A 27,959-nucleotide genomic window follows, 5' to 3' on the forward strand; every position below is an offset into this window, starting at 1 on the left:
CTTATTTCTAATTGTATTGAGAAATGAAGGCTATTCCATGCGAGAAATTGCCAAGAAACTGAAGATCTCTTACAATGCTGTGTACTACTTCACAGAACAGCGTAAACTGGCTCTAACCAGAATAGAAAGAGGAGTGGGAAGCCCCGGTGCACAACTGAGCAAAAGGACAAGTACATTAGAGTGTCTAGTTTGAGAAACAGACGCCTCACAAGTCCTCAACTGGCAGCTTCATTAAATAGTACCCGCAAAACACCAGTCTCAATGTCAACAGTGAAGAGACGACTCCGGGATGCTAGCCTTCTAGGCAGAGTTGCAAAGAAAAATCCATATCTCAGACTGGCCAATAAAAACAAAAGATTAAGATGGGTAAAAGAACACAGACACTGGACAGAGGAACTCTGCCTAGAAGGCCAGCATCCCAGAGTAGCCTCTTCACTGTTGATGTTGAGACTGGGGCCTCCCACTCCTCTTTCTATTCTGTTTAGAGCCAGTTTGCTCTGTTTTGTGAAGGGAGTAGTACACAGCGTTGTACGAGATCTTCAGTTTCTTGGCAATTTCTCGCATGGAATAGCCTTCATTTCTCAGAACAAGAATAGACTGACGAGTTTCAGAAGAAAGTTATTTGTTTCTGGCTATTTTGAGCCTGTAATCGAACCCACAAAATGCTGATGCTCTTCTCAACAAGTCTAAGGCCAATTGTATTGGTTCTTTCATCAGGACAACAGTTTTCAGCTGTGCTAGCATAATTGCAAAAGGTTTTTCTAATGATCAATTAGCCTTTTAAAATGATCATCTTGGATTAGCTAACACAACGTGCCATTGGAACACAGGAGTGATGGTTGCTGATAATGGGCCTCTGTACGCCTATGTAGACATTCCATAAAAAATCAGACGTTTCCAGCTACAATAGTCATTTCCAACATTAACAATGTCTACACTGTATTCTGATCAATTTGATGTTATTTTAATGGACCAAAATAATGTGCTTTTCTTTCAAAAACAAGGACATTTCTAATTGACTGCAAACTTTTGAACGGTAGTATATAGTATATCCATCAGCCTACTAATTATACAAATAGGCAATATTATATTTAAAAATTAAAATCAAATTCTCTAGCCTATACTTTGTAGGCCGCATGTGCTGCACCAGTATTGTATGTTCTCTCTCTGCTTTATCATTGAACGAGGTGCATAATTCCTATCCATATAATACAGTATAATACAAACAGTACAGTAATACAGTCCACACTCAAAAAGATTAGCCTACTGGAGCTAGTTTCATTTATTTACCTAAGAGAGCATATAGCTAGCTACATCTATGCTATTTTATGGTTTTCCTTCGTGGCATAATGTGCAGTAATCTATATCGTATATCATATATGTATTGGATAATGGAACATCACTTTTTGGTGGTGCTTGGGCTCATTAAATGTATTTAATGTAGGGCTCATCAGGCTCAGGTAACATCAGGCTTGAATTTTTGATCAAAGCTCTAATAAAATCCAGACATAGGCCTATTTACAGTGCCTTTGGAAAGTATTCAGACCCCTTGACTTTTTTAGTTGGGTTACAGACTTATTATAAAATGTATTAAATAGTTGTTTTCCCTCATCAATCTACAAACAATACTCCATAATGCCAAAACAAAAACTTTTTTTTTTTTAGAAATGTTTAAAATTAATATTAAATAAACACATTTACATAAGCATTCAGACCCTTTACTCAGTAGGGTCTTTACTACCAAGTGGCGCAGCGGTCTAAGGCACTGCATCTCAGTGCAAGAGCTGTTACTACAGTCCCTGTTTCGAATCCAGGCTGAATCACATCCGGCCATGATTGGGAGTCCCAAAGAAGTACTTTGTTGGCAACAATTACAGCTTCAAGTCTTCTTGGGTATGGCGCTACAAGTTTGGCACACCTGTATTTGAAGAGTTTCTCTCATTCTTCTTTGCAGATCCTCTCTAGCTCTGTCAGGTTGGATGGGGAATGTTGCTGCACAGCTATTTTCAGGTCTCTCCAGAGATGTTCGATCTGGTTCAAGCCTAGGCTCTGGCTGGGCCACTCAAGGACATTCAGAGACTTGTCCCAAAGACTCTCCGACATTATCTCAGCTGTGTGCTTAGGGTCATTGTCCTGTTGGAAGTGAACCTTCACCCCAGTCTGAATGTCCTGAGCACTCAGGACCAGGTTTTCGTCAAGGATCTCTCTGTACTTTGCTCCGTTCATCTTTGCCTTGATCCTTGTCTCCCAGTCCCTGCTGCTGAAAAAACACCCCCACAGTATGATGCTGACACCACCATGCTTCACCGTAGGGATGGTGCCAGGTTTCCTCCAGACATGACACGTTGGCATTCAGGCCAAAGTGGAATGTTGCAGAGATAGTTGTCCTTCTGGAAGGTTCTCCCATCTCCACAGAGGAACTCTATAGCTCTGTCAGAATGACTATCGGGTTCTTGGTCACCTACCTGACCAAGGCCCTTCTCCCCGATTGTTCAGTTTGGCTGGGCAACCAGCTCTAGGAAGAGTCTTGGCGGTTCTAAACTTCTTCCATTTAAAAATGATGGAGGCTACTGTGTTCTTGGTGACCTTCAATGCTGCAGAAATGTTTTGGTACCCTTCCCCAGATCTTTTCCTTGACACAATCATATCTCGGAGCTCTACATACAATTCCTTCGACCTCATGGCTTGATTTTTGCTCTGACATGCACTGCCAACTGTGGGACCTTATATAGACACTTGTGTGCCTTTCCAAATCATGTCCAATCAATTGAATTTACCACAGGTGGACTCCAATCAATTTGTAGAAACATCTTAAGGATGATCAATGGAAAAAGGATGCACCTGAGCTCAATGTCGAGTCTCACAGGGTCTGAATACTTATGTAAATAAGACATTTCTGTCTTTTATTTTAAATACATTTGCAAAACTTCTAAAAACCTCTTTCCACTTTGTCATCATGGGGTATTGTGTTTAGATTGCTGAAGTTTAAAAAAAAAAATAATTGAATAAGGCTGTAACGTAACAAAATGTGGAAAAAGTCCAAGGGGTCTGAATACATTCCCGAAGGCGCTGTATATGCTTTACAATGCTTTTGAATGACACTTCTAGTTTTTGTTGGGAAATACCTGGGAGAAAGGTGATTTATTCTCAGGATGGAACATTTGTAAAATACCCGGAAAACAGTCAACCCTAGTGAGAGCAAATATCAGGTATTTTTTAAAACTCTCGGTAGAGAGAGAGATACACACACTAGCAAACAGCATTAGAGTGCAGCAGCAAAAGCAGCTAAATCCTCCAGGATTAAACTCTCTCGCTGTCTCTCTCCCTCTAAAAACGCCAATTCTCAAAGCCTCAAGAGCTCTTTAATTAGCCAGCCCTCTGTAAAACTCATTCGGTCCTAGTAGTGGCACAACCCTGAAACGGTAGAGTAATTCCCAGGACTCGAGTGCCTAAATCCAGCTCAGAGTTGCAACACTGGCTTTCGTCTTTCACTTGCCACCACATTAATTCCCAGTCCCCCGTTCCTCCTCTGCTCTCCAACCAAGCTCTCATGTACTGTACAGGCCTTGGGCTGAACTGCTCTCTATGCCTTCTGTTTGAATAAAACCACCACAGCTAGCAAGGCTATGTTTCAGACACCCTTTCAATATTAGAATGAAACCTTGGTCACCCGATGAAAAATTCAAAAGGAAGCTCTACTAAACAAGTCCACCCCTTTTTGTGTTTGTGTAAAGTCAATAAAAAGATAGATTATAAAAACACCTAACTGCAACCAAGGTTTCAATCAAAAGGATTGAATGAAAAAAAATGTGAAGGTTGTTAAACACAACCCTCTCCAAAGCGAGGACATTGTCATTTACAGAAATGTGAGTTTTATGTCACACACAACAATATTTCCTCATGTTCTCGAATCCTCGATTGTTTTTGAAAATCATTGCCGTATGCTACAATATATTTTGATTTAATATTTAGGCACAGTATTTAGGAAAATGTATAAGATACACCCCCCCCCCCCCCCCCCCCCCCCCCCCGATGTCAAACACAATCCAAATAGGCAGGTCCTTGACTTTAGCTTGATATACTGTGCAAATAGGCCTGTTTAATCACGTGATGAAAACTTGTTGGTACTGATCATTAAAAAAAGAGTGAGAAAAGTGTTTTTCCATTTAATTTGCATATTTGCAGCGTTAATAAACACTTCCAACGTTTTGAACTTAATGAATTACTTTGGAGACAGCATGACGATGTGCCTAGTGACCGGGAGTGGATTATTAATTGTTTTGGGAGGTCAACTAACGACAGCCATGATGCAAAATGGAAAAATAATAATAACTCAATCGAGAACAAGCTCTGAAACCTTAGCAGAGTTAGGTGTTGTTCCTCCCAGGAAGGAAGGAGTTATGTTTTGGAATCGGATACATTAATACTCTACCACGCGCAAGAGAGAGAGAGAGCGATGGCAGATGGAAAGAGAAAGAGATGAGAGATGGCAGATACAGGAACAGAGAGTGAGAGAGCAGAGAGAGACACATATATAAAGAGATAGAGATAGGGCAGAGAGAAATAGAGAGCGAGGGCAGAGGACATATATGTGGCACTCGGTGTGAATGAGCTGACACTGTGGAGGCCCCTGGGAAAGCGGCAAGCTAGAACCTAGGCAAGGCTGACCACAGGGGAAGGAGTGACAGGAGAGAGAGAGAGTGAGAGAAAGAGAAAGAAAGAGGGGGAAACTGAGTGAGGCAGAGAGAGAGAGACACAGAGAGAGAGGGAGAGAGCGAGAGGGAGTCAGTCAGTCAGGCCAGAAGCCCAACCCCAACACTGCACAGCTCGGTCAGTGAGTCCAATCGTTTGGAAGACCTTCCTCCCTCTCTCTGAGTGCCACTACAAAAAAAGTATTCACACCCCTTGACTTTTTCCAAAAAAGATTGTGTTACAGCCTGAATTTAAAATGGATTAAATTGAGATTTGGCTTCACACACCCCATCATGTCAAAGTAGAAAAAGGTTTATAGAAATTCCTACAAATGAATTTAAAAAATGAAAAGCTGAAATGTCTTGAGTCAATAACCCTTTGTTATGGCAAGCCTAAATAAATTCAGAAGTAGAAATGTGCTTAACAAGTCACATATTAAGTTGAATGGACTATGTGTGCAATAATAGTGTTTAACATGATTTTTGAATGACTACCTCATCTCTGTACCCCACACATACAATTAATTATCTCAGTAGAGCAGGGAATTTCAAACACAGATTGAACCACAAAGTCATGAATGACACTTTGGATGGCATATCAATACACCCAGTCACTAGAAAGAAGGCCAGCATCCCGGAGTCGTCTCTTCACTGTTGATGTTGAGACTGGTGTTTTGCGGGTACTATTTAATGAAGCTGCCAGTTGAGGACTTGTGAGGCATCTGTTTCTCAAACTAGCCTACTGCTCAGTTGTGAACCCACTCTTTCTATTCTGGTTAGCGCCAGTTTGTGCTGTTCTGTGAAGGGAGTAGTACACAGCGTTGTATGAGATCTTCAGCTTCTTGGCAATTTCTCGCACGAATAGCCTTAATTTCTCAGAACAAGAATAGACTGTTTCAAAAGAAAGGTCTTTGTTTCTGGAAATTTTGAGCCTGTAATCGAACCCACAAATGCTGAAGCTCCAGATACTCAACTAGTCTAAAGAAGGACAGTTACAGTGCCTTGCGAAAGTATTCGGCCCCCTTGAACTTTGCGACCTTTTGCGACATTTCAGGCTTCAAACATAAAGATATAAAACTGTATTTTTTTGTGAAGAATCAACAACAAGTGGGACACAATCATGAAGTGGAACGACATTTATTGGATATTTCAAACTTTTTTAACAATTCAAAAACTGAAAAATTGGGAGTGCAAAATTATTCAGCCCCTTTTCTTTCAGTGCAGCAAACTCTCTCCAGAAGTTCAGTGAGGATCTCTGAATGATCCAATGTTGACCTAAATGACTAATGATGATAAATACAATCCACCTGTGTGTAATCAAGTCTCCGTATAAATGCACCTGCACTGTGATAGTCTCAGAGGTCCGTTAAAAGCGCAGAGAGCATCATGAAGAACAAGGAACACACCAGGCAGGTCCGAGATACTGTTGTGAAGAAGTTTAAAGACGGATTTGGATACAAAAAGATTTCCCAAGCTTTAAAAATCCCAAGGAGCACTGTGCAAGCGATAATATTGAAATGGAAGGAGTATCAGACCACTGCAAATCTACCAAGACCTGGCCGTCCCTCTAAACTTTTAGCTCATACAAGGAGAAGACTGATCAGAGATGCAGCCAAGAGGCCCATGATCACTCTGGATGAACTGCAGAGATCTACAGCTGAGGTGGGAGACTCTGTCCATAGGACAACAATCAATCGTATATTGCACAAATCTGGCCTTTATGGAAGAGTGGCAAGAAGAAAGCCATTTCTTAAAGATATCCATAAAAAGTGTCATTTAAAGTTTGCCACAAGCCACCTGGGAGACACACCAAACATGTGGAAGAAGGTGCTCTGGTCAGATGAAACCAAAATTGAACTTTTTGGCAACAATGCAAAACGTTATGTTTGGCATAAAAGCAACACAGCTCATCACCCTGAACACACCATCCCCACTGTCAAACATGGTGGTGGCAGCATCATGGTTTGGGCCTGCTTTTCTTCAGCAGGGACAGGGAATATGGTTAAAATTGATGGGAAGATGGGTGGAGCCAAATGCAGGACCATTCTGGAAGAAAACCTGATGGAGTCTGCAAAAGACCTGAGACTGGGACGGAGATTTGTCTTCCAACAAGACAATGATCCAGAACATAAAGCAAAATCTACAATGGAATGGTTCAAAAATAAACATATCCAGGTGTTAGAATGGCCAAGTCAAAGTCCAGACCTGAATCCAATCAAGAATCTGTGGAAAGAACTGAAAACTGCTGTTCACAAATGCTCTCCATCCAACCTCACTGAGCTCGAGCTGTTTTGCAAGGAGGAATGGGAAAAATTTTCAGTCTCTCGATGTGCACAACAGTTTTCAGCTGTGCTAACATAATTTCAAAGGGGTTTTCTAATGATCAATTAGCCTTTTGAAATGATAAACTTGGATTACACCCTGATGAAGACAGCTTGGCTGTCGAAACATTGGTAATTACATTTTTGCATCTGAGCTCCCAGAGTGTGCGGCTCTCTTTTATTTTCAAGTTTTCTACTCCGCTAGCCAGCACCTCGCCTAAATAGGTGTGCATTTCTTTTTCTTCTAAACTTGGATTAGCTAACACAACATGCCATTGGAACACAGAAGGGATGGTTGCTGATAATGTGCCTCTGTACGCCTATATAGATATTCCATTAAAGATCTGCTGTTTCCAGCTACAATAGTCATTTACAACATTAACAATGTCTACACTATATTTCTGATCAATTTGATGTTATTTTAATGTACAAAAAAAAAATGCTATTCTTTCAAAAACAAGGACATTTCTAAGTGACCCCAAACTTTTGAACTGTAGAATCAGTTGGATGGATCCTATAGCCTTCTTAGACTCAACAACTCTGAAGCAATTATCAGCAGACAAAAAAGTCTCACTAAAAGCAGACATCCTCCAAGAAGAAATATTAGATACTGTTAAAACATTCGCATGGAGAAAAGCACCAGTAATGGATGGCTTTCCCATAGAATTCTATTCATCATTTTGACAAAGTAGTGCCCCTATTGTCACGTCCTGACTTTAGTTCCTTTTTTATGTCTCTGTTTGAGTTTGGTCAGGGCGTGAGTTGGGGTGGGCATTCTATGTGTTCTATGTTTTTGTATTTCTGTGTTTGGCCTGGTATGGTTCCCAATCAGAGGCAGCTGTTTATCGTTGTCTCTGATTGAGAACCGTACTTAGGCAGCCTGTTTTCCCAGTATGATTTGTGGGTAGTTGTTTTCTGTTGAGTGTTTTTGTTGCACCAGCCAGAACTGTTTCGGTCGTTCGCTTTGTTATTTTTGTTATTTCTGTGTTCATTTAATAAATATGGACACATAACACACTGCACCTTGGTCCTCTCCTTCCAACAGCCGTTACACCTATTTACACAAGTGACATGTCACTCAACTCAGTACTTCCTTGTTCCATGTATCAAACAGTTATATTAGAACCAGGAAAATCCAGAGTCCCCTGCTGAATATAGACCCATACATGTAATGAATAATAACAAAGATTATAAGCAATAGAATGGTACATATCAATCAAGCAGAGGTTAATTAAAACTAGACACGTAGAAACATGTTTCAGTTTAATACAATATGCAAAAAAACTAGATATAGATTTATCAAAAATAACTATTTTCAGTAATACCAATTACCCCACAGAAGACATTCTTTAAATAAGAATACCCGGTCATAAGACTATATGGGCAAATACAATTCCAAGAATAAAAAGGCAAGTTTTACATCTTCCTAAGTGTGAGGGTGGTTTTAACCCTCCAGCTTTGGAATTGTATCAACTAGCTATCCAAGACTTTTAATTGCAACACATGCACCAAAGACGAACAGTGAGTACAAATTGAAGATGCGCATGCTCATCCCCAGACACTTTTGACATGTCTATTTTCAAATGATAAAGCTAAGAACATTAATTAACAACTTCATAGTTAAGAACACTATAACAATATGGAAGAAAATTGAACATATTCTACAAGAACAAATACGACTCCCTAAAATCACAACCCTATGGAACAATTCACAGATAAATTGTTCCACATGGAAAACTAATGCCATGGAAACTGTAAATTACTTGGTAACAGGAAATACATTTCCATGACAGAATTAAAAAGCAATTTTGGACTGACCAATGTGAATCCGGAAAGTATTCAGACCCTTTACTCAGTACTTTGTTGAAGCACCTTTGACATCGATTACAGCCTCGAGTCTTCTTGGGTATAACACTACAAGCTTGGCACCCATGGGTGGCATGTAGCCTAGTGGTTAGAGCGTGTGACTAGTAACCAAAAGGTTGCATGATCAAATCCCTGAGCTGACAAGGTCAACATCTGTCAATCTTCCCCTGAACAAGGCAGTAACCCACTCTACCTAGGCTGTCATTGTAAATAAGAATTTGTTCTTAACTTACTTGTCTAGTTAAATAAAGGTAAAATAAACTAAAAAAATACACAAATGTGTTTGGGGAGTTCCTCCAATTAATCTCTGCAGATCCCCCCTGTTAGATTGGGTTCAAGTCCGGGCTCTGGCTGGGCCACTCAAGGACATTCAGAGACTTGTCCCGAAGCCACTCCTGCGTTGTCTTGGCTGTGTGCTTAGGGTAGTTGTCCTGTTCTTGGTTCTTGTTCACCTCCCGGGCGGACAGCTCTAGGAAGAGTCTTGGTGGTTCCAAACGTCTTCCATTTGAGAATGATGGAGGCCACCGCGTTCTTGAGTACCTTCAATGCTGCAGACATTTTTTGGTACCCTCTACGGACAATTCTTTTGACCTCATTGCTTGATTTTTGCTCTGACATGCACTGTCAAATGTGGGACCTTAATTATACAGGGATGTGCCTTTCCAAATCATGTTCAATCAATTGAATTTACCGCACGTGGAGTCCAATCAAGTTGTAGAAACATCTCAAGGATAATCAATGGAAATAGGATGCACCTGTGCTCAATTTCGAGTCTCATAGCAAAGGGTCTGAATCATTATGTAAATAAGGTATTCCTGTTTTTATTTGTAATAAATGTGCAAAAATGTCTAAAAACCTGTTTTCGATGTATCCTTATGGGGTATTGTGTGTAGATTGATGAAGAAAAACATTTATTTAATTAATTTTGGAATGAGGCTGTAACATAACAATGTGACAACAGTGAAGGGGTCTGAATACTTTTCGAAGGATCTGTATTTCCAAATACATGCAACTTAAAAGTTACATATCACGAAATTTCAATTTTAAATCTTTTGGACATCAGACCAACCTTGAGTCTGAAAAGTGGTTAATATGATAGATAATACATTTGATGATAAGGTAGCAATACATGGTTATAAAATCTACAGAAAAGACAGAAATGCCAACGGGGGAGGTGTTGCTGTCTATATTAAAAGCCACTTTCCAGTAAAGCTTAGGAGGATCTCATGTCAAATACTGTTGAAGTAATATGGATACAGGGTCATCTGCCTCACCTTAAGCCCATTCTTGTAGGAAGTTGCTATTGACTACCAAGTGCCAACAGTCATTATCTGGATAATGTGTGTGAAATCAACCGAGAGGTATATTTTTTTCGTCAAGCTGCCCACTCAAGAAAAAGTTTCAAATTGTAACCAGTGTCTGCATCCTGGTTCAGACAACCTACCAGGTTATTTACAAACAGCACAGGTATGAAATCTTCCACATGTATTGATCACATCTTACTAATGCTGCAGAAATATGCTGTAAAGTAATATCCAAATCCATTGGATGTACAGTAGCAATCACAGTCACCATATCTAGGAAAACCAAAGTTCCAAAGGCTGGATCTAATGTTGTGTATAAGATGTCCGACAATAGGTTTTTTAGTGATTCCTATGTTGATGATGTAAAGAATATTTGCTGGTGTGTGGTGTGTAATGAAGAGCAACCAGACGCTGCACTTTACACATTAATGAAATTGATTACTCCAGTTACTAATAAGCATGCACCCATTAAGAAAATGACGATAAAAACTGTTTAAACCCTGTACATTGACGAGGAATTGAAAAATGGCATGGTTGAGAGGGATGAGGCAAAGGGAATGGCAAATAAGTCTGGCTGCATAACTGTTTGGTAAACCTACTGCAAATGGAGAAATCATGTGACTAAACCGAACAAAAATAAAAAATAAACTATACTATGAAACAAATATAAATGATATAAAGAATGATAGTAAAAAGCATTGTCATTTGGAATTCCGTAAAGTTAGTGTGGAAGAAGTAAAAAAAGTATTGTTGTTTAACAATGACAAGCCCCCGGGGTCTGAAACTTGTATAAAGACTGACTGAGATTGATAGCAGACGATATTGCCACTCCTATTTGCCATCTCTTTAATCTAAGCTTACAAAAAAGTGTGTGCCCTCAGGCCTGGAGGGACGTCATTCTGCTACCCAAGAACAGTAAGCCAACCTTTACTGGCTCAAACTAATCAGCTTTTTACCAACCCTTAGTACATTTTGGAAAAAGTTTGACCAGATACAATTAATAACAGACTTTTAACACGGTTATAGTGAAAGACATTCAACATGCACTGCACTTACACAAATGACTGTTGATTGGCTGAGAGAAATTGATAATACAAATACTGTGGGAGCTGTTTTGTTAGACGTCAGTGCGGCTTTTGACATTATCCTGGAAAAACGTATATTTTATAAAACGTATATGCTGTACTGTGGATTGAGAGTTACCTGTCTAACAGAACACAGAGGATGTTCTTCAATGGTAGCCTCTCCAACATAATCCAGGTAGAATCAGGCATTCTCCAGGGCAGCTGTCTAAACCCCTTACTTTTTTAATTCTTTACTAATGACCTGCCACTGGCTCTGAGTAAAGCCTGTGTGTCTATGTATGCAGATGACAACACTATACACGTCAGCTACTACAGCTAGGGAAATCACTGCACCACTTAACAAAGAGCTGCAATCAGTTTCAGAACGGGTGGCAAAAATAAGTCCTAAATATTTCAAAAACTAAAAGCATTGTATTTGTGACAAATCATTCACTAAACCCTAAACCTCAACTAAAACTTGTAATTAATAATGTGGGAAATAAGCAAGTTGAGGAGACTGAACTGCTTGGAGTCACCCTGGATTGTAAACTGTTATGGTCAAAACATATTGATGCAACAGTAGTTAAGATGGGGAGAGGCCTGTCCATCAGAAATTGCTTCTCTGCCTTCTTAAAAACAATATCAACAAGGCAGATCCTACAGGCCCTAGTTTTGCAGCACCTGGACTACTGTCCAGTCGTTTGGTCAGGTGCTACAATGAGGTACTTGGGAGGTACACATGCATAACCCACAATACATGCCACCAGAGGTGGCAAAACAGACTATGGAAGGTGCACAGTACTACATAGAACTCAATTCCACATCAAGTAACTCACGCAAGCAGTAAAATCAGATAAAAAAAACAGATACGCAGCGAGGACTGTGAAGAGTCATACACCAGGTACAAACACACATACAAACACACAAAAACATACACAATATACACATACACCTGGATTGCATGTTGTAGTAGAGTAGTGGCCTGAGGGCACACACTTATTGTATTGTAAATATATATTAATGTTTAAAATGTGTATTATAATACTGCCTTAATTTTTGCCTTGGCAGCAGCTATCGGGGATATATAGTAAATACAAATACAAAAACGCCATCATTAACACAATGGAAAGGTTTTATGATTTATTATTGAAATATTGAAATTAGCATGGACAACCAAGATTTTCTTTTCTTTTTTACATTTTAAGGCAATGTGGCAAACAACAACGCAAGCAACAGGCACTAGGGACAATTTGCTGTGTGTTACAGGTGGTTTAGCGCTCTCAGAATCTAATAATACAACTGCTTTAGACGGGCTATTGTGCCATTTTCTTTTTCCTCCCCGCAATGTGCATTGTAGCTGTAGCTTGAATACATTCCCAAACAGTATAGTTGCTAAAGGCATTCAAGTCGACATCTGAAATGGAACAGGCCAGAGTGCCCCATGGGACCTATTCAATCCCAGGCTGCTCACTAGCAGTGTGGCTCACTACAACACACCGGTCTTGCATCTGGGTCTAGCCATGGTACAAACGCACTGACAACAGACTGAGCTTCACCCCGAGTGGTCAGACTAAACTGTAAGTCTGGGCTGTGTTAAGGGGCTCAGACAGGAGAGCAGTCCTCTGCAGACATGGGTTCAAGTAGGATTTGTTTTCTTTCAAAAACCTGGGCATTTGATCGAGCCCGCCCGGAATGTCAGCTGGGATTGGTTGCACTTTTGGGAAAATACCATTGGCTCCACTGCACCAGACAACCACTGTCTTCTCCCCATATAGGATACATTCTATACCCCATAACCACTCACTCAAATTTTACAGTACATACATATCCACTTGCGCCACAGAGCTTAGAAATCCCTTCCCCCGAGTCGATATTCATGTAATAAAACTAAATTCCCCTCGACCACACCCAGAAACTGGGGTCATCATCAAGTGTTTTGTTATACAGAAAAAACAAAACATGCCGAAGAGCTGCTGTGTTGATCAATGTACATGTAACCTCAAAAATCCTGGCCTATGGTTTGCAATGCTCCCACGTAGGGAAATGGAGCCTGTGAAAAGAGCTCTGTGGCTTCAGGCTATTCAGCGTGGGAGAGTGAAAAATGTGGTGGCCCGGTGTCCAAGTAGGCTACACGTAGCTATGTGTGTGGAAAACATTTCATCACAGGTAAGACATTTAACTTGTTTAGTATTGTCCATTTGTAACTCCACTCACTACTTGTTGCTGTATATTCCGTTTGTTTGTGTTGTTGGTCTTGGATAGCTTTTTGTTCTGGTCAGCTAGCTAGCTAGCACTCACTCATGTGGCTGCTAGCGTCGTCATGAAAAGGGGCATGAGGGAAACCGTACTATATTACGTTTTTCTAAGTAGTTAGAATGCTCGGGAGCAGGCCATGTTGAAAGTCATCTTTAGACATGTTTTACATTTCTTATACGTCATTTTGTCGCTAAATGACTACAACAAGCAGACAACAAGAAAATTGCATTTGAAAAGGTTTTTGCTGTGAGCCAATGGGGTAACTTTGGTAACTTTAGTAACTTTTGTTTTCCCCACAGGCTTGCGGAGCCGCAACATTCTATATAATACCGTCTGGAACTGTAAGACACTGATCAAATATGTACAGAAATAGCCGGTCTGAAGTGCGACAGCTAGGCTATAATGTTATTTTTAAATGCAAAGTCTACAGTAGTGGCAGCTTACGCAGACAGGCTCCCCTAGGGAGGCGTCGTGAGGCTAAACCCAAGGCGGAACACCGTTTTGGGAATCACCACCACGTTCCCCGATACGTGGCTACCCAATCTCATCCATCATTCTTGTATAGTGGTGTGACCCATATAGACTGTTCTGAATGCTCGGGAGAAACCTGATTCAAAACCTATAGGACTATTAGTATCCATCTATTTAGTATTTATGTATTTATCATTAGTATCTATGTATTTCTCCTATTTAGCATTAAAATATATGTATTTATCCTGCTACTGGTCCCTATTACTCCTGTATACATGTTGATATGAACCATTCATATTTTACCATAGTATTTACATATCTATTCCTGGTACCAGTCATTTTTCAGCCCTGCTATATTGATTTAGATTTTTGATTTTATTAGGATTAGGATTTTTATTTTGTTTTATTATGTTCTCTTTTAGTCCTCATTTGGAATAATCTTCCAAGAGTCCTTATTGAACATTAAAATACAATTTATAATACGATCACATTTTCACATACAGTATAACACACTGTTACAAACAGACATAATACACTGACATTGACCAGATAAATACTCTTTAACAGTCTAACAGTCTAATCTACCATAGTCCAGCACAACTTTCCTATGTATTGTTTTGAAATGGTTTTAAATGTATTGTTTGAATTTATATATTGAAAGGTTTCTGGTTTGCTCAGATAAATTATTCAATTTCTTTATTGCTCTAAATCGAAATGTAATTTTGCCTGTTTCTCTTTTCTGTCTGGAAAGCACATAGATGGTGGACAATCTATTTCTAGCATTTACTGAATGTCTGTGTATAGTTTGGCAGTTTCAAATGGTGTATGTTATGAAATAAAGTAAGGGTGTTTTTTTCAATTATCTTTCTCTTGGCACAACTTTCCCCGGGTATGGGTAAGTTTAGCTGTGGGACAGGGTGAGTGAAGCCGCCTACAAATTTCTGTGCTGAATGAAACATTGCCACTACCTTTTAAAATCATGTCTATCTTTATTTCCCAAACACAATTCAACACAATTACAATCGCATATTTTGTATTTTAATCATTTTAATGATCATCTTTTAAAACTTCTTCATGATTGGTGGGTCCCCTGTGGGACGGTTGAGCTAACATAGGCTAATGTGATTAGCATGAGGTTGTAAGTAACAAGAACATTTCCCAGGACATAGACATATCTGATATTGTCAGAAAGCTTCAATTCTTGTTAATCTAACTGCACTGTCCAATTTACAGTAGCTATTACAGTGAAATAATACCATGCTATTGTTTGAGGAGAGTGCACAGTTTTGTACATGAAAAGTTATTAATAAACAAATTAGGTACATTTGGGCAGTCTTGATACAAAATGTTGAATAGAAATGCAATGGTTCATTGGACCAGGTAAAAACTTTGTACATGCACTGCTGCCATCTAGTGGCCAATATCTAAATTGCACCTTGGCTGGAATAATACATTATGGTCTTTCTCTTGCCTTTCAAAGATGAAGGTATAAAAAAATGTTTTTTTTTCTTTGTATTATCTTTTACCAGATCTAATGTGTTATATTCTCCTACATTAATCACATTTCGACAAAACTTCGAAGTGTTTCCTTTCAAATGTTACCAAGAAATTGCAAGAAAATCACTGTTTTTCTTACTTTTTATCCTACCCTGTGTTGAGAAACATTTTTTAGGACCTTTCTTCTTACCTTTTTAACCACATATCCTAGAAACACTCCATTTTCACATATGTAGTCACTGGTTTGGTGCTGGGGATAATGAATAAGAGGTTGAAAGGTGGTGCCGTATGTATATTTTTTTACACTTTTTTAACATAGGCCAGGCCCTGTAATCATATCCCAGCGATTTGTGTCTTGCATTATGCCTGGGAAGAAAACACTTCAATTCCCTCAACTTGCCATTGGCTCAACCAATGGCTCAACTTACCCCTTGGCCATTGGCTCAACTTACCCCAAGGCAAACATTTGGACTATATTATCCAACACAGCTACATGGATGGACTTTCATGATTGGTTTAGGACCTCATATTGAAGCTTATAGAGACCCCAACGGATCTATAGAACAATCTTAACATTTTCTGTTTAGATACAAGCATCATGAAACCTCTAACATAATACATTCATTTGACTATGGTGAAAATCAGTTTTTATACCTAACTTGCTTACCCGTTTTTCCATGTGGTTTCTGCTCTCACAGACTCCATGAAATGATGACTTCTTCCTAAATATTTGGTCAAATTACACATTTTGTGTATGGTTTCCGAGACACATCTTATCGTGATGTGTTTTGTTTTGTTTTATATTTATATTTGATTCATTTTACATTTTTAATCCCAGCCCCCGTCCTCGCAGGAGGCCTTTTGCCTTTTGGTAGGCCATCATAAGAATTTGTTTGTAACTGACTTGCCAAGTAAAATAAAGGTTTAATAAAAACAAGGGTGGTACAAACGTACCCCTTTGGCTCAACTTACTCCACTCTCCCCTAATGAGCCATTAGGAAATAGTGATGATTTCTACAGTATAAGGTGGCATTTTGAGAATCTTGCCAGGGTTAACAGTGTACTTTGTTAACAGTGTACCTTTGTACTTTTCAAGTTCTATGGGACCTTTAATGATCAAAGAGAGTCAGGACCACAGTTAAACATCTCATCCATATGACTACTCTCAGATTCATACCTATAGAAGGTAGAATATGGCCAAATAATTTACATTGAGTCTGTCCATTAGACTTTTCTAGCCACATCATATTTTGCTGAATAGTTGTCCTCAGTCCTTGCCCAGTGTGTATATTAAATTATGTGATGCATGTAGCCTCTTAGCACTATTAGCTAGCTTTGTAGCTTGCCTCTCAGCTAGCTACTATAGCTAGTCATAGGACAGTTGCTTCAAATCAAATCAAATCAAATGGTATTGGTCACATACACATGGTTAGCAGATGCTTCTAGATCCGACAGTGCAGCAGTATCTAACAGGTAATAGCTAACAATTCCACAACAAAACCTAATATCTAACACATTCCACAACAAAACCTAATACACACAATCTAGTAAAGGAATGGGATGAGAATATATAGATTGTAAAGAATAGATAGTGAAGGATACAGTATACAGTATATACAGTGCCTTGCGAAAGTATTCGGCCCCCTTGAACTTTGCAACCTTTTGCCACATTTCAGGCTTCAAACATAAAGATATAAAACTGTATTTTTTTGTGAAGAATCAACAACAAGTGGGACACAATCATGAAGTGGAACGACATTTATTGGATATTTCAAACTTTTTAAACAAATCAAAAACTGAAAAATTGGGCGTGCAAAATTATTCAGCCCCCTTAAGTTAATACTTTGTAGCGCCACCTTTTGCTGCGATTACAGCTGTAAGTCGCTTGGGGTATGTCTCTATCAGTTTTGCACATCGAGAGACTGAAATTTTTTCCCATTCCTCCTTGCAAAACAGCTCGAGCTCAGTGAGGTTGGATGGAGAGCATTTGTGAACAGCAGTTTTCAGTTCTTTCCACAGATTCTCAATTGGATTCAGGTCTGGACTTTGACTCGGCCATTCTAACACCTGGATATGTTTATTTTTGAACCATTCCATTGTAGATTTTGCTTTATGTTTTGGATCATTGTCTTGTTGGAAGACAAATCTCCATCCCAGTCTCAGGTCTTTTGCAGACTCCATCAGGTTTTCTTCCAGAATGGTCCTGTATTTGGCTCCATCCATCTTCCCATCAATTTGAACCATCTTCCCTGTCCCTGCTGAAGAAAAGCAGGCCCAAACCATGATGCTGCCACCACCATGTTTGACAGTGGGGATGGTGTGATGAGCTGTGTTGCTTTTACGCCAAACATAACGTTTTGCATTGTTGCCAAAAAGTTCAATTTTGGTTTCATCTGACCAGAGCACCTTCTTCCACATGTTTGGTGTGTCTCCCAGGTGGCTTGTGGCAAACTTTAAACGACACTTTTTATGGATATCTTTAAGAAATGGCTTTCTTCTTGCCACTCTTCCATAAAGGCCAGATTTGTGCAATATACGACTGATTGTTGTCCTATGGACAGAGTCTCCCACCTCAGCTGTAGATCTCTGCAGTTCATCCAGAGTGATCATGGGCCTCTTGGCTGCATCTCTGATCAGTCTTCTCCTTGTATGAGCTGAAAGTTTAGAGGGACGGCCAGGTCTTGGTAGATTTGCAGTGGTCTGATACTCCTTCCATTTCAATATTATCGCTTGCACAGTGCTCCTTGGGATGTTTAAAGCTTGGGAAATCTTTTTGTATCCAAATCCGGCTTTAAACTTCTTCACAACAGTATCTCGGACCTGCCTGATGTGTTCCTTGTTCTTCATGATGCTCTCTGCGCTTTTAACGGACCTCTGAGACTATCACAGTGCAGGTACATTTATACGGAGACTTGATTACACACAGGTGGATTGTATTTATCATCATTAGTCATTTAGGTCAACATTGGATCATTCAGAGATCCTCACTGAACTTCTGGAGAGAGTTTGCTGCACTGAAAGTAAAGGGGCTGAATAATTTTGCACGCCCAATTTTTCAGTTTTTGATTTGTTAAAAAAGTTTGAAATATCCAATAAATGTCGTTCCACTTCATGATTGTGTCCCACTTGTTGTTGATTCTTCACAAAAAAATACAGTTTTATATCTTTATGTTTGAAGCCTGAAATGTGGCAAAAGGTCGCAAAGTTCAAGGGGGGCGAATACTTTCGCAAGGCACTGTACATATGAGCTGAGTATCGCACACTGTCTGAGTGCGTGGAACATTTCAGTTTGTCGGTGTTATGTAATCAAAGCCTACCGCTGTAGTGTCGCCTGCAAACTTGATGATTGAGTTGGAGGCGTGCATGGGGCTGAGTTGGAGGCGTGCATGGGGCTGAGTTGGAGGCGTGCATGGGGCTGAGTTGGAGGCGTGCATGGGGCTGAGTTGGAGGCGTGCATGGGGCTGAGTTGGAGGCGTGCATGGGGCTGAGTTGGAGGCGTGCATGGGGCTGAGTTGGAGGCGTGCATGGGGCTGAGTTGGAGGCGTGCATGGGGCTGAGTTGGAGGCGTGCATGGGGCTGAGTTGGAGGCGTGCATGGGGCTGAGTTGGAGGCGTGCATGGGGCTGAGTTGGAGGCGTGCATGGGGCTGAGTTGGAGGCGTGCATGGGGCTGAGTTGGAGGCGTGCATGGGGCTGAGTTGGAGGCGTGCATGGGGCTGAGTTGGAGGCGTGCATGGGGCTGAGTTGGAGGCGTGCATGGGGCTGAGTTGGAGGCGTGCATGGGGCTGAGTTGGAGGCGTGCATGGGGCTGAGTTGGAGGCGTGCATGGGGCTGAGTTGGAGGCGTGCATGGGGCTGAGTTGGAGGCGTGCATGGGGCTGAGTTGGAGGCGTGCATGGGGCTGAGTTGGAGGCGTGCATGGGGCTGAGTTGGAGGCGTGCATGGGGCTGAGTTGGAGGCGTGCATGGGGCTGAGTTGGAGGCGTGCATGGGGCTGAGTTGGAGGCGTGCATGGGGCTGAGTTGGAGGCGTGCATGGGGCTGAGTTGGAGGCGTGCATGGGGCTGAGTTGGAGGCGTGCATGGGGCTGAGTTGGAGGCGTGCATGGGGCTGAGTTGGAGGCGTGCATGGGGCTGAGTTGGAGGCGTGCATGGGGTCGATGTCTGCAACGGGGCTGTTTTTTTTTGTAATCCGTGATTGTCTGTGGACCCTGCTACATACGTCTGCCCTGCTTGGAAACCACACTCTTAGTATGGGTTAGCCGTCTTAACATTAGCTTGCCTCTTAGCTAGCTACTATTGTTATTCCTAGGAAAGTGTCTTGGTTGGAGACAGGAGGCTTTAGTATGGGTTAGCTGTCTTGACATTAGCTTGCCTCTCAGATAGCTGCTATAGCTAGCCCTGGGAGAGTTGCTTGCTTGGAGACATGAGGCATTAGTATGGGATAGATATCCTAACAAGAGGCCTGGATAATATCTCTGCATATTGCATACGTAGCAGCCAGCCCCTGCCTGATTGTATTATTCAAAGTGATACTTGTGGTGCAGGAAAACCTCAGAAACAAGTTATGGCGGATTGATGCCTCCTTTTCCCTCTCTTCTGCGTATTGTATACCACCGTTGCCACATGCCGGCTTTCCCAAACCTCTCGAGGAAATTGCATATCAGATAAGTTGTTTTTCACTCTTTCAAGCCTCACAGCATAATGCATTTTTCTTCTGAAGAAGAATACATTACTGGTACATACCAGAGGTAAAATGGAGATGCCTCTGGCCTAAAACGAGGGAAAACTTTGTACACTAACCAAAACCGCTTCTGGGGCTTTGATTACAGATGCAATGAATAGAAGCAGTGATACATCAAACCTTTTTTCTTCACTGAGACATTTAATGACGAACACTCATTCAATACAATATGAGAGAAGCGGGTATTGAAAATAGGCATCATTTACTGTATGCCACTCTTTCTTTGCATGTCAGTCCATTTTGTAGGGACTGAATTGCACTAGAGACATTACATTGCCTTCAGAAAGTATTCATACCCCTTGACTTATTCCACATTTTGTGTTACATTGTGTTACAGCCTGAATTCAAAATTGATGAAATACATTTTCTTCTCTCACCCATCTACACACAATAGCCCATAATGACTAAGTGAAATGTATATATATATATATATATATATATATACATACATGTATATATGTTTGCAAATTTACTGAAAAATAAATATGGAAATATCTAATTTCACACCCCTGAATTCACACCCCATGGATTGCACAATATTAGCACATCATATATTTTTTTGAATTCCTAAAGCTCTGATGCTTGAGAAGAACATGATCAGACTGAGTGAGTGAATGCAAGCAGATGTATGGTGGATGTACAGTTACTGTGTTTTGTTTTGTAGTTGGTTGTTTATCATTTCTAGACTGTCCTTTTCAAATCTTACCATAGATTTGTAAGACAATTTATGTCAAAACTGTAACTTAGCCACTCACGAACATTCAATGTCGTCTTGGTAAGCAGCTTCTGTGTATATTTGGCCTTGTGTTTGAGGTTATTGTCCTACTGAAAGGCGAATTTGTCTCCCCAGGTTTTCCTCTAGGACTTTTCCTGTGCTTAACTCTATTCTTCTTTTTCCCCCCCCCCCCCAAAACCCCCTAGTCCTTGTCGATGAAAAGCATACCCCATGCAGTCATGTGTTGGATATATTCTCTTTGCAGTTTTACCTTAGTGCTTAGTGCTTGAATTCATTACAGGCTTCCTTCTTTTCACTCTGTCATTTAGGTCAGTATTGTGTAGTAACTACAATATTCTTAATCCATCCTCAGTTCTCTTATCACAGCCATTAAACCCTGTACCTGTATTTGAGTCACCATTGCCTTCATGGTAAAAATCATTGAGCGGTTTCCTTCTGCTCTGGCAACTGAGTTAGGAAGGACGCCTGTATCTTTGTCTTTACTGCGTGTATTGAGACACTATCCATAGTGTAATTAATAACTTCACCATGATCAAAACCATATTCAATGTCTGTTTAAAAATATATATTTTACCCATTTACCAATAGGTGCCCTTCTTTGCGAGGCATTGGAAAACCTCCCTGGTCTTTGTTGTTGAATCTGTGTTTGAAATTCACTGCTTGCCCGAGGGACCTTACAGATAATTGTATGTGTGGGGTACAGAGATGAGGTAGTCATTCAAAAATCATGTTAAACACTATTATTGCACACAGAGTGAGTCCATGAAATGTATTATGTGACTTGTTAAGTACAATTTTACTGCTGAACTTATTTAGGCTTGCCATAACAAAGAGGTTGAGGACTTAAAGACTCAAGACGTTTCAGTTTTTCATTTTTAATTAATTTGTAAACATTTCAAAAACCTAATTTCACTTTGACATGATGGTGTATTGTGAGTAGGCCAGTGACAAAATCAAATGAATATCCATTTATAATTCACGCTGTAATGCATAACATTTTTGAAAAAGTAAAGAGTGACATTCTGAAGGCATAAAGCTATACTGACTTAATTTGACTGGAGATCGAGCTATATATTCCTCAGTTTCCTGGAGGGAGGATAATGGAGCCTCCTTTATTGTCCGGCCTTTGAATACCTGTGCTCCAGGCACCCTTGTGGTCCTTGTGGCCTTCATTTTGTTGGTCTTTGTTGATCAGAACAGTGTGAAGGGCACGGAGAGGGCGTAGTGAGGGCCCTCTCGTTGCCCATGTCCATTCCTGCCTCGTATCCATAGCTCACCTCCTTGGTTTGAACCCCTTGTCGGCTTTTGTAGGCCAGTGGTGGATCAAAGGAGGAACAATATAATAGGAACAGAATAATTTGTCCACCGGGCACTTTTGTGCTTTTTCGGATGAGATCTAAGCCGTTTTCATCTACAAACAAATACAACAAAGGTAGCCACCCAGGGAAAAAAAGGAAAAGAGGGGGAGAACAGAAAATTAAAAAAAGAGATAGATCCCCTCCATCTCTTATCAGGCATTTCAGAGGCTCTAAACGTCCATGTCAACCATGGGATGTTAAGATCTGTCCATTGAGGCTCACAGAGGGGGGTAATTATGCTTTAGATCTTCTTCTTTTTTCACAAAAGATGGACATTTTTGTCATTTAGCAAACACTCTTATCCAGAGCGACTGACAGGCGCTATAAAGGTTAGTGCCTTGATCAAGGGCACATCGTCAGCTCAGGGATTCAAACCAGTGATTTTTCGGTTACTGGCCAAACGCTCTTAGCGTCTAGGCTACCTGCCGCACATAACAAATGCATGGTCACCTAACACGTTTGGATAATGCTATGATGATGATTTTTAAATGCGTTTCACTCAAAAATGATACATCTTTTCCTATTTTAATTATTTTTTCAGGCTTTATGGGAGGTCCACACTTACATGATCATTCCAAACTGACGATTATTATTATTAGATCACAGTCTCACGCTGGGCGAGGATGAGTCGTATAAATGATCGTCATTTAGCGAGATTAGCGGTCACATTAGACTTCCATATCAACTGGGCTTCGCTGATCACTCATTAGCCCCCGTTTTTCACTTAACGCCACTTTTATTTATTCGCACTTGGATTACACAAATCGCCTTGGAGCATGCTACATGTCTCTGTGAATATTAATAGTATTAATGGACTTCTCCATGGCAAAGTGTGTGTTTCCCAATTCTTGGACTATCCCAGAATAACTGTAATAATTTAACCTTGAGTTGGAGATGCGGCTTGGCATCAAGTTGCCTTATTGTCTATGTTAAAAATAGACAGCTACTTGTATACAGTATATTGTAAGGCTATAATAGGTGCCAGAGAGACATATCACCTATCCAACTCTCTCTTTCTCCCTCCCTCCCTCCCTCTTTCTCTCTCTCTCTCTCTCTCTCTCTCTCTCTCTCTCTCTCTCTCTCTCTCTCTCTCTTTCTCTCTCTCTTTCTCTTTCTCTCTCTGTCTCTCTTATCGCTCCCTCTTTTCTCTCTCTCTTTGTTCACTTGCAACCCTTTTCATTCCTCATTTTGCAATCATCGTTCAGAGAAGAGGACGAGAGTGAAACATCATGTTGGTTGGTCTGCCAGCTCTTTCAGTTCCCAGTAAGATTATTCAGCCGAGGTATTTCGCTCCGTGCGTGCGTGTGTGTGTGTGTGCGTGTGTGTGTGTGTGTGTGTGTGTTATTCTCCTGTGTAAACGTCATGTTATTGGTGCAGACTCCCACAAGCAGACTTACATTACCCACTACTACAAGACTATATAGCCTTTATAGAGGGCCCATCAACTGAAACTAGGCGATTCAACTGGGGCTGAATCGCTGAGATTATAACTGAGATTCAACTGGTAGTATAGCTGAGTATACCTGTGAATATATAGCTCCAACTCTCAGCACAGCATCTCTCAATGCAATGCAATATCAATGCATCAATTAAAAGTTTGATTTGATTTGATTTATTTACACTATGTTTGTTCAAATCCAGGGAGATCACTATTTTTGGTGACGGGTTTGTCAGTAATGAACGGCTACCCGGGAAGGATAATTTGCTTTCGGTCAATTACGATCTGCAATGAATTTGTAGATGGGCAGATTGTAGATGTGTTGACTCCTCTCATCTCCCAGACATACAAATCGATCGCTAATCCATGATTTATGACCCTAGCGTTGGTTCATTTATTAGTTAATTTGTTAACCTCCCCCGTCTAGGGAGGTTTAGACAAGGAAAGCCTCCTGATCCAGTAGAGTCTGTGGAGGTTGGAGACTTTAAGAAGATGGTGCAACGGAGCCATCACAGTTAGGTCAAGTCCCAAATGGCACCCTATTTCCCATATAGTGCATTACCTTTGACCAAGGCCCATAGGGCTTTGGGCAAAAGTAGTGCACTATATCGAGAATAGGGTGCCATTTGGGTCGAAGCCTTTAAAAGGGCCCACTCGTCCTCTGACTCACTATGATCCAGTCATCCACCCCATCAGAGTAACTGAGCCGCCTCTTCAGTGTGTGTGTGTGTGTCTGTGTCTGTGTATTAATGTGTATGTGTGTGTGCCTGCATGTTTGGGTTTGTGTGTGAGCATCTGTGTCTATGTGTGTGTGTGTGTGTGTGTGTGTGTGTGTGTGTGTGTGTGTGTGTGTGTGTGTGTGTGTGTGTGTGTGTGTGTGTGTATGTGTGTGTGTTAGCAATCGAAAATCATTTGACATTAGAGGTATTGACCTAGCACTCCTCTTCATACTCCTCCTCTTCACAGGGTGTGCCGGCACATCAGTGAGCAGGTTTACCTTCGCCAGATCAAAAGGTGAGCACACAGCGGAGACTCTGAGACAATCGTGCTGACTTACCCAGTAAAAGACAGCCCCACTAAGACTCCATCCGTCCCCCAAATCCCAAATACAATAGAAACCCAGGATCACGTCCAAGGCCTCTCATAACGGCTTTGAACATTTCTCCGGTGCTTTGAAACTTCATTATTTTTATGCATACAGGCAGATAGATGACTTTAATAAAGGCCAATGCATACAGTACATGATGGAAGCAAGTCGGCGCCACTCAAAAAGAGAGATGTAAGAAGGATAGTAGTTTGTCTGCCCAGCACTCTTAATGACAAGATCATTCATGCAATGCCGATTTATATAAAAGTGCGTTATACTTTTGACATGTCTCTTTGTGTTGGGAGGCGCAGGCTCAGTCTTGAAGTTTTTTGTTCAGCGTCTGGTTGAATATGCTCGGGTTACTCGGGGCAGATTGTCTCGATGATATCATCAGGGCGACAGGTAGCCTAGAGGTTAGAGGTTAGAGAGGCGAACCAATAGGCAGAAGATCACCGGTTCAGGTACTGCACTGGGTTTTAGGGGGCTACAGGTATCAGATCCCATTTCAATGTGCCCTTAGGGACAGCCCAAAAAATGTGTGTTGTCTGATTTGGTTGGGATGAGAGCAAATGATAATTTCCGTCGTAATGTCAAATAAAGTACTATTCTACTTAAAAAAACTTGAAGACTTGATATTATACTCAAATAAAGTAGCATTCCACTCTGGATAAGGAATTTGAGAATAGAACCCCCCCCCCCCCCCCCCCCCCCCCCCTCAACTTGATCCATCTCTATTTCAAGTCATGTACCTAACTGCCTTAGTTTGCTCGAAATTCCACTGATAGAGACGGAATTTCTACTATGCAAACATCACACCTGATCCCCTTCATTGTAATATGCGCTCTGCCCCACTCTGCCACCGATCTGCTCATGTCCGACCTTTAATAATTCACATAGATCCCTAGCCTGCTAGCCCAGAGCTCGTGCATTATGAAGGTTATACCGCCACGCTGGTCAGCACTGAGCCAGGTTAGGTGGCGGTTCGTTAGCCTTCATTAAAGTGAACCTCACAGACTGTATGTCATTATATATGTGAGGAGGAGAGGGGGGAAGAGTGGTTGGGGGAGGGAATGCGGAGGGTCGGGTAGGGAGGCAGGGGAGAGGAGAGTAGAGGGGAGGGGAGGGAAAGATCACATGTGAAGGGGAGAGGGGAAGTGAGGAGAGGCTGCGAAGAGGAGAGGGGTAGAGAAACGGAGAGGAGGCCAGCGTTATGATGCTGACTGGCACCTTGAATGTACGGCGACGGCCATTAGGAAAGGCATGATTGGGTGCTTAACTGACCAATCACTCAGCAGCACCCACAGCCAAGAGGTTTACTGATGCCTGTGTGTGCCATCTCTTTCTTGTTCACCCCCATCCCTCTCTCTCTCTCTCTCTCTCTCTCGGACTCTCTTTCTTTCATACTCACAGTTGCTATCATTGCCTCTCTCAATCTGTCAATTATGTTCACGGTATATGCACACACAGGCACACGTTAACTCTCTCTTTCATACGCCCTCTTTTGTCTCTCACATGCTCCCTCACACAATCTTTAACTCATTCCAATATATTCCCACACTCTTCCTCTTCATTGTGCGCTCACACACAGCAGTGTGACAGCTTGGCCCCGTGATGCGGAAAGTGATGAGGCTCTGTGGTGGTGGTGGTGGAGAGAGAGAGAGGGAGGGAGGGAGGGAGGGAGGGAGGGAGGGAGGGAGGGAGGGAGGGAGGGAGGGAGGGAGAGAGAGAGAGAGAGGTAGTGTGGAGTGTGTGAGGGAGGGTTTTATAGTATAGAATTGATAGAAATTTCAAAAATGTTGCATGCTTTTCATCTTGTAGAATTCTCTGCACACTATTGAGGAAGAGAATCGTATTTGATAATCAGCTGAGGGGATGCGCCGTACCAAAATGAACGAATGGCTGGAATCCACACAATTGCGCATCAGATGGCACAGTAAGATTAGCCTAGCATTGCTGTATTTGTTACTTACTGCATTCGTTTTTAAAACAGTACATTCTAAATAGTATGTTGTATGATTAGTACACAGTATGCAGTTTAAGTAAGTAGGAGGCAAGCCAGATTTCGGGCACTGCCAGAGAGATTAGGTGAGAGGGAGAGAGATGGGTAGAGAAAGTGGAACAGAGAGAGAGAGAGAGAGAGAGAGAGAGAGAGAGAGAGAGAGAGAGAGGGGGAGAAAGAGAACAGAAGTGGGAGAGAAATACAGGAGCAACCTGCATATGTGGACTCCATTATTATCTCTCTCCAAAATCGGAGGACATATCGGTCGAGTCAAATGATCCGCATTTGGACTCCCGCATGAAATTACAAAGTAGCTATTTGGCCAAACATATCACACTCCCAGAATAATGGCCCTTTTCCATTGCCGAAACCACAATGTGCTTATGCAGACAATTAAAAAAAAACTCCACTCCTGCAACCCAACAGAATATATGTATCGCCATAAATAATCTTTAGCTTATGCTTCGCCAAACACCCCCTCCCTTTCTATTCTCTCCTCCAGTCCACCTCAGCTGACCAATTTCCTACGCCATCGACCGGTGGTCAATTCCAGCCTGAGAGAAAGGCAACTCTTCTTCCCGATGGATTTCCACGTCAGCGCCGATGACTAACTGCAAATAGCCAATCGCCAATCATGTCCCACTTTCCGCGTGACCTTTCCCCGAACACTCACACCTAGTGCTTTTAAGGCAGGCATGTGTTTACTCCACCAAGAGGGGTACACAAACCGTCAAGCTTATTTGGTTGGGAATTTAAGATGGTGTTGGTGTGTTTCTCGGGCCTGATTTGGCCAATTGTTTTTCTAGTGCACTTAGCATGTTTCAATGGCCTAGGGAGGAAGCCCACAAGCACAATAGGACTATTATTGGATTACCCTTATGAATCTGTGTTTTGTCTTTAGCATGTGTTACATTGGTGTGATTGAGGACGGGGATAGATTTTGAAAAATGATTGTGTGTGTTTGTGCTCATGTGCGAGTGAAATGGGTTTGCGTTTTGGTGGGGGTGCCTGAGGTTGCTGGACACTACCAGAATTAAGAAGAACGACAAATATGGATGTTGGTTCTCAAGCCACTATTTTAAGGGCAACCCCAAGTGTCAGTCTGTACGGTAGTTGGAACCCTAGGTGAGGTA

Source organism: Oncorhynchus clarkii, chromosome 19, assembly GCF_045791955.1.
Source record: "Oncorhynchus clarkii lewisi isolate Uvic-CL-2024 chromosome 19, UVic_Ocla_1.0, whole genome shotgun sequence".
Classification (NCBI taxonomy): Eukaryota; Metazoa; Chordata; class Actinopteri; order Salmoniformes; family Salmonidae; genus Oncorhynchus; species Oncorhynchus clarkii.